Below are 14,020 nucleotides of genomic sequence, written 5' to 3'. Positions count from 1 at the left end.
TTAGGACCCCTTTACTTTTCCTATTTTGGAGATAATCTATGCTTGTGCCAAATTTCATGTTTCTACGACATCGGGAAGTTGGAGAATTAGTGGCGAGTCAGTCAGTCAGTGAGGGTTTTCGTCTTATATATATATATATATATATATATATATATATATAGATAATGGTGTAGTGGCCCAGTACATCATCCTGGTCTCCTCCATAAATGTCATACATGTTTTTCCTATGTAGATGTACTGTGCAAAACCTGCCTTGTTAATTCTATTGTGTATGTTGCACAGCTGCGGCGCTTGAGAGGTTAACTCTAATAAAATCACAGTCTGTTTGTAAATGTATCAATCTGTCATGTCATGTGGTATGAGAGAAGGTATACATAGGAGTGATTGAGAGCGGGAAAGAAGGATCTTCCATCTTGTCTTCAATCTGAGAGAGTCCAACAGAGCCACATGGAAGCACCTTCAGCTTCCTTGTGGTGAAGATGGAGGAAAAGGAGAGATATCCCCTAGCGATAGTATTCTGGATGTGAGTGGAGTGAGCCCCAAGATCAGAGAGTGAGCCTTTGAAAGTAATCACTCTTCTTGACAAGGCCAGTGCAGAGGTACTAGTCAATTCTTCAACTGTTTAAATTCCCTATGCGGTTGTCAAGAGCCAGGATCACCACATAGAAGTATGCTCCTTAATTGTCACACCCATGCGTCTCTAATGCAGGGTGCAAATACTGAAAGTTAATAATTGCTGCCAGAGTGTCTGTGGAGTGACCCCCTACACCTTTCCTCTTGTGGGGTGTTCCCTCTTCCAGGAGCGCTTCCTGATAGATAACAGACTGCAGGACTGATGTCATCCTGTGTTTCCTCCCTGACCTCTTGTCTTGCCTGCACTGTGAAGACTGTGTTAGAAATGGTCTTTCCACTATGGGCGCCGGTGTCCGGTTGAGGCGGAACGCTTGTCCTGGAGCTGCGGGGGCCTGGCCCGGCGGCCGTGTCCGGGGTTCCCCTGCCCTAGTGGTTGGTCGGGGCGGTCGGCGGCGCGCCACGCTCCATGCGCGGGGGCCTCTGTCCGCTGGTCGGCCGTGCGGCGCTCTGGTCAGTGCACGCTTCCAGGGGGAGGCGACCTTGTGATTCCCCCTGGTGTTATGTAACGTCTCCCCGCCCCTCTGGGCGAGGAGTTCTGCTTATATACCTGGCTGGGCCAGACACTGGTTGCCAGTGTTTGATTCTGACTCCATCTGCCTACACCCAAATTATTGACCTGACTACTTGTGTTCTGACTTCAGTTTCTATTCTGACTCTGTTTTTGGTTTGTCCTCCTGTACTGCGCACGTGCCTTTCTGGTTTGACCCGGCCTGTTTCCCAACTTTTTTCTGTTTGCTTAGTTGTTTACGTCTTGTCTGCTATGCGGTAACCCACCTGCCAGTCTCCTTGTCTCTCTTTCCTTGGGGTCCCTATCCCTACAGCAGCACAGGGACCATCGCCCCGTTGTCGCCCTGGGGCCTAGGCCAGGGGGCAAGTAGGTAGGGACATGGGAGAGGGCTGACGTAGGGACACCCTGTCCCGGCCAGCCAATACAGAAACACTGGCCAATATTGCTGCTGGGTACCCGTTTTAACCTTCCCGCTTGAACCCTGAGATGGAGGCTGTTGCGGCGCTTGCCAACCAGGTGTAAGTCTTGACTGGTTTGGTGCAGGACCTGTCCGCTCGGCTCTTGCTTCAGGAGCAGTCCGCTAACAGTGCTTCGGTTGCAACTGCTGCAGTCGCAGGGTGCGGGGTCGAGCCTAAGGTCTCTCTGCCTGACGTTTTTTCGGGTGACCGTAGGACATTTTTCTTTTTTCAGGAAGCATGCAGGCTATATTTTGAATTATGTCCCCACTCGTCGGGTTTGGAATACTAGATGGTTGGCATAATTATTTCACATTTAAGGGGCGACCCTTAAAACTGGGCATTCTCGCTACCTCCCGCCAATCGGTAGATGCTTTTTTTACAGGCATATTTATGACGAGCCAGATAGGGCGGGGTACGCCGTGAGTAAGTTATTAAGTCTTCGGCAGGGAGGATGTTCCGTGGAAGAATTCTGCTCCCAGTTTCGGCAGTTTTGAGTGAAGTCAAGATGGAATGACCGTGCTCTTAAACATTTATTTCTAACGGAGTTGTCTGAGTCCGTAAAAGATCTGTTGCTGTCACACCCGGAACCCGAGACGTCAGAGAAGACTATGACTATCACGGTAAAGGCCGACCGTCATCTTAGGGGCAGACGCAAGACTCGGATCGAACCGTCAGTGAACCGGTCCGAGAATCCATCCATGACCTCAGCTACCAATGAAGCCAAAGTGATGGAAGTGGGCTCTATGTCCCCAAAGGAATGCAAGGAATTCCGGCTCAGGAACCGATTATGCCTTTATTGCGGAGGTCCATGTCATCGGGTCGCCAACTGTCTCAAGAAACAGCCGCCGGAAAACTTCTGCTCGTAGGCAATGTGCGGAGTGATCGCCTAGGAGCTCGGGTACTTCCAGAATGTTCTAAATGGTTTTTGCCATTTTCTATTTCGAATAATACTCATCCCCTCAGCGGTCGGGCCTTCATTGATTCAGGGGCTGGCGCAAACTTCATTAATTTTGAATTTGTCAAGTCTATGTCTGCATGTCTATTGCCATTGAGACCTCCGATCCTGGTCTCAGGTGTTAATTCCAATCCGTTGTCAGCGGGGTGAATTAGTGCAATGGGGGAAGGGTTGCAGTGAGCATTTATTCTCAGTCCAGGCACATTCTACTGAGTGTGCGGTCAAGGTTACCTCCATATTTTGAGGATTTTTCTGACGTATTTTCGAAACAACTTTCTGACACGTTACCTCCGCATCGGGAATGGGATTGCAAAAATCGATCTTATTCCTGGGAGCAAGATCCCCAAGGGGGAGGGGGAATATATAATATTACGGTCCCTGAACGCGAGGTGATAAAGGAGTATATTACAGAGAGTTTCGCCCAGGGACACATACGTCTTTCCGAATCACCCGCAGGGGGAAGGGTTATTTTTCGTGGAAAAGGATCGTGGCCTTCGGCCCTGTGTTGATTATAGGGCCTTGAACAGGATAACCATCAAGAATCAGTACTCTTTGCCCTCGATTCCTGACCTCCTCAACCAGGTTATAGGAGCCCGTTGGTTGTCCAAGCTCTATCTTCGGGAGCCTATAACCTCATTCGTATTAAAGAGGGGGACAAATGGGAAAACGGCGTTTAATACTCCTTTGTGGCATTTTGAATGTCTAGTCATGCCATTCGGGTTATGTAACGCGCCAGCTATTTTTCAAGGGTTTATGAACACTATTTTCTATGACATTTTGGGTATGTTCATGGTAGTATATTTGGATGACATTCTGATATTCTCTTCTGATTGGGAGAGCCATGTTAAGCATTTACAGATAGTTCTTTCCTGCCTTCGAGCCCATCACTTATATGCTAAGTTTGAGAAATGCCTTTTTGCGGCACAGGATATTGCATTTCTGGGATATGTCATTTCTCCATCAGCCATACGGATGGACTCGGACAAGGTCATCACGGAATGGGTGCAACCCGCCAACTTAAAGGTGTTACAACGCTTTTTGGGGTTGGCAAACTTATTGGAAATTCATTAAGAACTTTTCGGTGGTGGCCAAACCCTTGACTGACCTGATCAAGAAGGGGGCAAGGGTTGATTCCTGGTTGCAAGAGGCGGTCAAGGCCTTCACACTTCTCAAGAGTGCTTTTTTTCATAGCACTGGTTTTGGCTCAGGCGGATTTAGATCACCTGTTCATCATTGAAGTGGATGCCTCTGAGCATGGTGTGGGTGCATTATTCTCGCAGGAATCTCCCAGCCAACCTGGTTTCTAACCCTGTGCGTTCTTTTCCAGGAAGTTTAACTAGGCGGAACACAACTACGATATTGGCAACAGGGAATTATTGGCCATAAAATAGGAATTTGATGAATGGGGACATTTTTTTTAGAGGGCACTCATCATACTATTACGGTTCTCATGGACCATAAGAACTTGGTTTATCTGGAGTCCGCCAAGCGTCTAAACTCTTGTCAGGCTCGGTGGGCAATGTTTTTTTCACGCTTCAATTTTGTAGTCACATATGTGCCTGGGTCAAAAAATGTCAAAGCTGATGCTTTGTCCTGCAACTTCAGGGTACCTGAGGTAGAGGAGCCTCAGCCGGAGAGTATTTTGGGTCCGGGCATGGTGGTAGCTGCCCTACGTCCAACACGAGCACAAGTAGTTACATATATCGGTCTTGTCTGATACTTGGACAGGAAGTTAGGGTGGTTTTTACAAGGGACAAGTGTCAGGCACCTGACATTCACCCCAAGACTCATCACTACTGTGTGTTCAGTGAATGGAGGTGGACTACACCAGAGATTTCTTCAGGCCATCTACCTCAAGTCACTGTTAGCAGGCAGTTGTCCGAAGATGAATGACTGCCTGTTTACACTAAGAGAGCACTCACTATTTATGTCATTTGAGGGAACTGAAACAAAACGACCGGCAACTACGGAGCACTTTCTCACGCAGTACCGTTGGGTCCCATGTTTACTTGAGCGATTTTATTGTCTAATAGTAGCAGTTGTTGCATGACAAAAAAAATAGGTAGAAGAGAAGTAGTTTAAAAAAAATATTTATTCATATTATATAAAAATATATTTTAAAGGATTGTAAACAAAATAAATTCTAAATATAAAAATATATATCACAAGAAATAAGACAAGACAAAAAATAAATATAGAATAAGTATAAAAATGGATATATGGTAAAAAAGTAATAATTATAAAAATATACTATAGTAACAGGCGGCAGGTGGAGGCTGGTGTTTCATTTGGCAGCAAGTGGTGGATGGTATTTAATTTGGTGGTAAGCGATGGGTGGTGTTTCTTTGGTGGTGACTGATGGCTGATGTTCCGTTGGCAGCAGGTATTTTGTTTGGTGGCTGGTAGAGACTAGCGTTTCTTTGGTGGCAAGTGATGGTTGGTCTTTCTTTGGTGGCAAGTGATGGTTGGTCTTTCTTTGGTAAAGGGTGCTAGGTGTTTCTTTGCTGTCAGGATGAGTTGTTATAGAACATGACCCGGGTAAAACAGTCGTCGCCGCTGTGACCCCCCCATGCTCACCACCCAACCTACCGTTACCTGGAAAACCCACCAACACAGTCTCTTTAGATAAAATTTGGCCACAGCAGCCATTAACAGACATCAATACAACTTTTTTTAAAAACATTTTCAAACATTACACCCACCCCCAAAGTAAAACCTGAGGAGAGTTCCTTGGAACCCCCCCAAGAAAATTACTGTCGCCTCACCCAACACAGGAAATAGTTGTACCGGTCACCCGTCGCAACTTGGCTCACTCAGGCAACACCATTTCCCTAACCATCCCTCCCGCCGTAAGTCGACAGACTTGGGAGGCCAACCACTCAACCAACTAGTCTCTGGTCACCGTCTTCCCGACCCCGGCTAGCCATCACCTGGCTAACCACTCCCACCGTCTTTCAGGGCTCCGCCCTGAAAACCCAAGAGGTGACAGACCACATACTACCAAATAAAAGGGGGGAAGGTAGCTATGCAGCCCCTGCCTTCCCCCACTGTCCTTCTACGCGGACTCCAAGGACTCCTCCCCCTTCCTCGCCACAGCCAGCACGGCTTGACTCCCTTGAGCCTGCACTGTCCGCCACACTACTAAAGCTCGTTCAATGCCCTCCTGCACTCCTTCCAACCATAAATCCGTTCCGATCTCATTTAAATGTACCCCGTCCGATCTCCAATAATTTCCAACCCCCCTTTCCAAATCTATATGCCTGACCGCTATTCCCCCCCCCTTCTGTCCCACAAAACGCGACACCTCCCTGTTTAGCTTGACGCGAGCTCTATTTAGACCCTTCTCCAATCGCACTCCCCTCCACACCTTTCTTGGCACTATTTCCGACCAGACTATCACAAAACCTGGGTATGACGCTATCAGCCTAAGAAAGTCATACCGCATGTCTCTTGAAAGGTCCCTGAACGGCCTCTTCCCTAAATCATCCCCCCCCCCCCACATGAAGGACCAACACATCCGGTACCCTATCCAACCTAACCCCTCTTTCCACTTCCTCCTACACACTACCCCAAGACATTGCTCTGATCCCCATCCACCTCACTACAGCCTCACTCCTCGCCAAACGTAATTGCCTACCGTTAGACCGCACCCCCGCTTGCCTCGCTCACCAAAAAAACGTACGAATGCCCCAAGATCCAGACTAACGCCGGACAACGACCTGCAAAACAAAACACAATTCAGTAATCCTGTAATCAAATGAAGAAAAAACCCCAACCCCACTGACACTTCCCTTGACCCCTAAAGCAAGTGAGGTCATACATATGATTTAAAACGCCCCGAATCCCACCGACCTATTCTCTTCACCGCATCCTCCTCCATACCTCTTACAGATGCCTCCGTTGCCGCCTCCACCCTAAATAAGTGCGAGCCAAACTGCGAACTATCTAACCCAACTGCCTCCAGTGCCTTCTTAAATACCGACGTAAATTGAAAACGCGATAAAAACTGCCCATTAGCATGACGCAACAATGGGCCTGGGCAAAAACCTAACCCCTACTGTACCTCTCCCAGGCTCTCAGTGGGCACATGCTGGCCCCCGAAACTTCTCCGAATTGAATCTCCTGACCCCACCCCCGCTGATCTGTCTTGGACTGACGAATCAACAGTTCCAACCTCCCATCCACCAACCGCACATCCTCCGTCTGCAGACCACCCCCCTGGACTTGCTAGGTGAAACTAACTCACTTATCCGTAACGCCCCAAAAAATGCCAGCGAAAAAGCCGCTCTAAACAGCCGGTCAAAATCATCGCCGCAAATATCATCAGCCACCCCACCCAATCTTTCCAAAATATTAAATGATACCGGCCACCTAGTATCCAGCTTTCCACTACCTCTCCTAAAACCCTTCAGCACCTGCTTTACCAAAGAATTCTGTGTCACATCCCCAACACCCCGTAACTTAAAGCCAAAAGCCACCCCCACTATAAACTGGTTAACCTTCACCACTGACCGCCCTTCCCCTGCGCTCCTTCCCAACCAACTCAACAACAACCCCACTCTATCCTCCTCCGACTGCTCCCCCCCACTGACTAACCTAGTTCCCCCACTCACTCCACGCTGCGCGATACGCCGCCCGAGCCAGTGACCACTCAATCAGGCCCCCCACTGCTCGCTTACCACGTTCCAGAGCCGATCCAGGCACTTCCTCCCCTCTTTGTCCGCACCCGGCACCAGTGTCCTGAACCGCTCCAACTGAAATCGAGAAAGCATTCGCAATTGAGTTCTCAACACCTGAAACATGCACCGCTACCACCCACATATTCAATGACAAGGCCTCCAGCACCAAATAACGCAGCAGGTTAATGACTGGGGGGTGAGGGGGGGGGATGCTGCAAACAAGTTGTTAATGATCTGCACCACCCCCATGTTACAGTGGAACCTCACCTTTCTATCTCGAAAGTGACCCCCCCCATAGCGCGATAGCCACTACTATTGGAAATAATTCCAATAGCACTAAGTCTCGCACCAAACCTTCCTGTTTCCACTGCTCCAGCCATTCGCCCACGCACCATCTGCCTTGAAAATACGCCCCAAACCCAGTATTCCCTGCTGCGTCCGTGTAGAGATCCCAGTTCGCGTTGTCACTGACCTCCATCATCACCGACCTGCCATTATAACTTTTCAAAAAGGCGGCCCATACTGCCAGATCAGCCTTGTGACTTGCTCCCAGTCGTATAAAATGGTGGGGAGCCCGAACCCCCGCCGTTGCTGACGCCAAACGCCTGCAAAACACCCACCCCATCGGCATAATCCGGCAAGCAAAATTCAGCTTGCCCAGCAACGACTGAAGCCCTTTCAACGTAATCTTTTTTGCAACCCATGCAAAACCCACCTCCTCCTGCAAATTCCATAACTTTTCTTCCGGCACGTGGCCCACCATTGCCTCAGTGTCAATGGCGATGCCCAAAAAGCTCAGGCAGGTTGTGGGCCTTTCTGTATTTTCAGGGGCCAGTGGCACCCCGAAATGGCCAGCCACCCATTGTAATGTCCCCAGCAAGGTCGCACAAACAGTCAACCCCCCAGGTCCCACACACAAAAAGTCATCAAGTTAGTGGATGACCGACTGCAGCGGTATCTCTCACTACCCACTCTAAAAAAATGAACTAAAAGCTTCAAAATACGCATATAAGATAGACCATCCCATGGGCAAACAACGATCCGCAAAATAACTCCCTTCCCAAAAACACCCAACAACCTAATGCTCTCCTGTGATACCGGCAGCAAGCGAAAAGCCAATTCAATATCGGCTTTCGTCAACAAAATGCCCCTTTTCCACATTTTCTAACCCAGTGAAGCGCGGCATCAAAAGACATACACCACTGAGCATAGCTGAGGGTCTATGCCGTCATTCACCGACGCTCCCTTCGGGTAGGACAGGTGGTGAATTAGCCGAAATTTGTTTGGCTCCTTCTTTGGTACTGCCAGCGGTGACATCACAAAATCCCACACTGGCGGCGCCTTAAATGGCCCTGCCATGCGTCCTAACCTAACCTTCATTAACTTTTCCGTCACCACCTCCTGATAAACCAGCGCAGAACGCAAATTTTTAATCAAAAAGGGGACCCCATGAACCGGGGGCAGGATGAAGAAACCATCCCTAAAACCCTTAAACAACAACTCCACCTTCTCCCTATCTGGATACCTATTTAGATAAGGTACTATCTCTTCCAGTGTCACTGGGGTCGTCCCTTTTCGCCCCTTTTCCCCCTTCCTTTCTTAAAATACATTTGGCTGCTCCGTGAGACCCTGCGCTGCAATGGGAGCAAGCATGCCTAAACTTGCATGTTGTCCCAAATTTGCATTGGCCCTCGTTGAACTGCCAACAGAACCCGGGCCTATTCCCCCCTGCCGGAACCCCTTGTCCTCCTGCTGAACTGGAGGCCGAGCCAAAAGACCCGGCACCTCCCTGAAAGGGCTGCCCAAAATGCGCAGGGGCCATTGCCCTCAACCATAGCACAATGTCTTTGTGATCCCATCTGATCAATGGGCGCACCGCTTTCCACTGCCTGAACTGCTTGTCATAGCGCAGCCAGGTCTTGCCCCCCCATACACCCGATATGCCTCATCTATGGAATCCATATAGCAAAAAAAGGCCAGAACAGTTGTCCGGCGCTTTTTCCCCCAATCACGCTCGCTAATATGGCAAACACTTGGAGTCAATTCGCGAAAGTCTGGGGTATAAGACGCCACCTCCACTTTTCGTCCTCCTCCTTTTTGAACTCCGTTCTCTTCCCCTTGTCCAAATTGAATTTTTTCCAAGGGGAGGAGGGAGAATATCTCCACATATTCATCCCTCCAAATCTATTCCGTAACCTTTTTCAAATGGGCCCCTCAAAGCAAACATAAACTTCCCCCTTTGCCTTATCATCCAGGCGAATCCCCTCTCCGTCTTTCTCCGTTTGCACCGCCACCGTCACCCCAGCCGGCCCGCCGACCTCCAAGCCTCCTGCAACGCCTCCACCCTGGGAACCCTCCTCGGTGGATTGCGCTCCCGCCTGCGAACCACACATTGACACCGGCCTCGAATAGGGCCCAGATTCTGTCACCCCAACTGCCTGTCCTTCCCCAGTCCCTTCAGCCAACGGTCCACTCTGTCCGCCAACTATGCTGGATGACGCACTGCATGGCGAGCTCCGTGCTGCGACAGGCAACAAGGCATACCCTACCCCCTGCCTCCTTAACAATTCCCACATAACACCAAGCAGCGCCCCCATCTCACTGTCTCACTGCCGACGCCTGGCACGCTACCTAACACTGCGCTGCCCCCTGCAAGCTGACCTAAACTGCCCCCTGTACAAGCTAACTGGTTAACATTGTTGGACACACCTGACAGAGAATAACTCACCTGACTGCGTAGGTACTGTGGACCCACCAGCCGCAGGTCCGTCATCCCGCTGCTCCTCACGGTCTCTGCTTCGCTCAGACATCCCACCGCCGGGCTGTGAATGCTCCGCCAAGACCGCAGCCGATCCCCAACTGGCCACCTCTGTCGCTGCTGTATGCTGTCTTGAAGGGTCAGATGCCTGACCCCGAGCTTGTGCAGGCCGCCCGAATCTGGAACTGCTGCAGGGCTGCTCCCCGACCGGTGCATCGCAAGCTGAGCAGCCCCCGGCCCTTCCAAGCCTTTCTGAATCCTGTGCAGCACTTGGCCCCGCCCCCCTCTCAGCACGAGGCCTTGTGCTGGACGCTGCACCGCGCCGCTGTGCAGGAGTCCTCTCCGCCCTGCTCCCCCTGCCTGTCGGTGTTGCCGGGGGGAGCCTGCTTGGGAGGGGGGCCAGGGAAGAGCTTCGCAGTCTCTGCCTGCACGCTCCCTCACGCTTGGGGCTCAACCTGTCTGGTGCACGCACCTTCCGGTCTACTGCTGCCCCGGCTCCTGCCGACTCTGGGCCTGCCATCGCCCCTGCTCCAGCCGCCGCTGTTTGGCCTGCTGCCGCACCCACTCCCGCGCGTACCGCCGGCGCCAAGGACCCCGCCGCTGCACCCAGGGCCTCACCGGACAGCTGATCCAACCAGTCCAGACCCCTTTCAACCCCTTGGAACCCGGATCCTTGCAAGGAGTGCCTACATAGTCCACCGGTAAGTCGCTAATCTTCGGGCTCTTCCTTTCCTGCTTTCTCTATTCCTTTGGCTTTCTTCCACGTTTTCCTCCCGGGATGCTCAGTCCTTCTGGAGTCAGGTCTTCCTGCTTTCTCTCCCATGGCTGCTGGACTCTTCAGGTCTGGCTGGGACTTCGGGGTGTTTTTCTTGCTTCACCTTTGTGCTTCACTCTTAGCTCAAGTGACTTCTTGTTTCCTTCTTCACACTGCTGCACTGATCCCTCCCTTGCTCCTTCGCACTGTTTTCTCTCTCCTCACTCCTGGCACCCCCTCCGTTCTCTCCCAGCATTCTTTTCTTCAATTAACCCCCTCCTCCCCGTTAACCCTATCATGCTGCCTTTCTTCTATCAGCCCTGCGGGCCTTCGGCTCCGGCAGTCCTAGTATATTTTCATAAGCAGGTTGTCTATTATTGGCCGTAGGTCTTCAGCTCCAGAAGCATCATCTTGTATAAGTGGCGGTGTTTGTTCATAAGCATCATATCTGGTCCCATTTGATGGATATAGGACAGGCAACAGTCCCAAAAGTCCTGCTTTGCTTTTCTAACAAGGAACGGTGTAAATGGGTATCCAATCTTGTTGCCGATGTAGCAGTAGGTAATGTAGTAGCAGGTGTAGAGTGCCGCTCGCAGTTCCAATATACTGGAAGTCTCTAGAGAGATAAGATCCCAGCATAACATATAAAGGAAGGTGACGAAGGTGAGGTCAACAAGTTCTTAAAGGGGTTGTCCCGCGGCAGCAAGTGGGTCTATACACTTCTGTATGGCCATAATAATGCACTTTGTAATGTACATTGTGCATTAATTATGAGCCATACAGAAGTTATAAAAAGTTTTTTACTTACCTGCTCCGCTGCTGGCGTCCTCGTCTCCATGGAGCCCGCCTAATTTTCGCCGTCTAAAATGGTCGAATGGCCAAATTAGACGCGCTTGCGCAGTCCGGGTCTTCTGCTTTCTTCAATGGGGCTCCGTGTAGCTCCGCCCCGTCACGTGCCGATTCCAGCCAATCAGGAGGCTGGAATCGGCAATGGACCGCACAGAAGAGCTGCGGTCCACGGAGGAAGAGGATCCCGGTGGCCATCTTCAGCCGGTAAGTATAGAAGTCACCGGAGCGCAGGGATTAAGGTAAGCGCTGAGCGGTTTTTTTTTTTACATCCCTGCATCGGGGTTGTCTCGCGCCGAACGGGGGGGGGGGGGGGGGGGGGGGGTTGAAAAAAAAAACGTTTTGGCGCGGGACAACCCCTTTAAGTTGATATCCTCTCCTGGTCAGAGTATGGTCTATGTATTTCAGCCATGTGACTGGCTCTGAGGCTGACAATACTGTCAGTTTGTGACATCTCTCCTTTATAAAAAGTCTGAGGCATCTTAGAATGTCATCCAGGCGCGTGTGGCGCATGACACATGTCTCAGCGGGTTGTGGAGCATCTTCCACAGCTGAAGGCTCGGTCTTACGTCTCTTGGCTGGTATTAGTGGCGTGTCTTGGTCCTTATAAGGTCTTTTCCGGGACTTTTTAAATTTATTTTTCTCCATTGCTGTAAATAAATATATAGATTATAAGAAGAACAGTCATAAAGCAATACATGTGATACAATGAGAGCAGGGAAGGTCATGTACTTCACCAAAGTCCTAGAACCGCTTACAGAACAATAGCAAGCGGTCTGGTTGTCATAGCAACAGCACCTTCCCTACAGAATCAAGTGGGGATCTTCACTATCACCAGTCCTCACGTTTACCCAGGGATTTTAGATTAGGAATTGTCAGTTATTACATGCTGTTACTTTCCTGAACAGCCAAAAGTCTATGATGTCACCTCAGTGATTTTGGAGTCCATGGCATTTTTTCCTAAATCACCGCCTTCTCCAGGTGAGATGTGTTTTCCTCCAGGCTTCTCTGTAAGAAAAGAAGTGGTGGAAAAAAAGTTTAGATGTGTGGAAAAGGTGCCACTAAAAAGTACTTGTAAAAAAAAAAAAAAAAGCCATGAAATTTTTTTTTTTTATAACCCTAAAAACACGTCCCAAATAGACAATCTGGGCAGGAAGGTCACATTGTCTTTGGTGGAAGATAAATTGTTAATCCGCACATTTACTTCTGAACACTTGAATGCCAAATTGCAGGATATTTCTGTTCCCGTTCACCGAGGAAAGTTCTCAAAATTGACTATAAATGCGCAGTTCTGTAAATCTGCATAAGCCCCGCCTCCTCACTGTCCTAAGAGTGCATCCATACGGGACAGACATAGTAGGGACTTCGGTCGGAGTTTTTGGCAGGAAATTCCCCAGCAGAACCCAGTAGTAATAAAGTGGATGAGATGTGAACACGTCTCCGCCGCCGGCTCCAGAATGTTCCTGCATGGAAACTGACCCGCAGTGCGAAGGGTTAAATGCACAGTGCATCCATTTCTGCTGCGGAACGAGCGCAGATTTGTTGTGCACTCTCTCCATAGATATTAATGGGGATTAAAACCAATATGTCTAGACATCTAATATTCAGTAATAAATACAATGTACATTAACCCCTTCCCGCCCCAGGACGTACATTTACGTTCTGGAACGTCGGTGTATGTATGAAGAGGTCGGGGGCGTCATTCAGCGCTGGCGTCAGCTGTTTATTACAGCTGACACCCACGGGCAATAGCGGCAATTGGCCGTATGGTCAATCGCGGCTTTTAACCCATTAAATGCCGCTGTCAATTCTGACAATGTTCGGGGGTCCCCTACGGGGTGGCTTGATAGGCTGCCTGTCAGAATGCAGTATGCTATAGCATTACGTCATACTGCAGGAGTGATCAAAGCATTGCTGGTATTAGTCCCCCAGGGGGACTTAAAAGAAAAGTAGAAAAAAAGATCAATAACGTTTTATTAACTGTAAAAAAAAAGTAATAAAAGAAAAATACATATTTGGTATCGCCACGTCCGTAAAAGTCCGATCTATCAAAGTAGTGCATTATTTACCCCGCATGGTGAACGTCATCCGAAAAAAAGAAAAAAAAGAATGCCAAAAATGCACTTTTTTAATTACCCTGTATCACAGAAAAAAATGCAATAAAAAGCGATCAAAACGTCATATGTATTCCAAATTGGTACTAACAAACTACAGGACATCCTGCAAAAAGTGAGCCCTCGCTTAACCATGTTGACGGAAAAAGAAAAAATTTATTGCGCACAGAATATGGCGGCAGAAAATAATTGAAAAAATTAAATGTTTTTAAAAAAAAAAAAAAGTGTAATGAGAAAAAAAATTATACAAGTTTGGTATCGCAGCAATCGTACTGACCCATAAAATAAAGTTATCATGTCATTTTTTGTTGCAGT

General features: G+C 49.2%; 1 long non-coding RNA gene across 1 annotated transcript; it reads right to left on the bottom strand.

The window, feature by feature from the left end:
* Nucleotides 1-6,116: 6,116 nt before the first annotated feature.
* Nucleotides 6,117-10,898, bottom strand: LOC136586753 (uncharacterized). Its single transcript, XR_010787329.1, has 3 exons — nucleotides 10,610-10,898; nucleotides 7,234-7,308; nucleotides 6,117-6,273 (listed from the first exon to the last, which is right to left on the bottom strand). It is a non-coding gene; the product is annotated as an uncharacterized lncRNA (long non-coding RNA).
* Nucleotides 10,899-14,020: the final 3,122 nt, after the last annotated feature.

This window comes from Eleutherodactylus coqui, chromosome 12, assembly GCF_035609145.1.
Source record: "Eleutherodactylus coqui strain aEleCoq1 chromosome 12, aEleCoq1.hap1, whole genome shotgun sequence".
Taxonomy (NCBI): domain Eukaryota; kingdom Metazoa; phylum Chordata; class Amphibia; order Anura; family Eleutherodactylidae; genus Eleutherodactylus; species Eleutherodactylus coqui.
The sequence above is the reverse complement of the archived record's forward strand: the minus strand, read 5'-3'. Positions and strand labels throughout refer to the sequence as shown.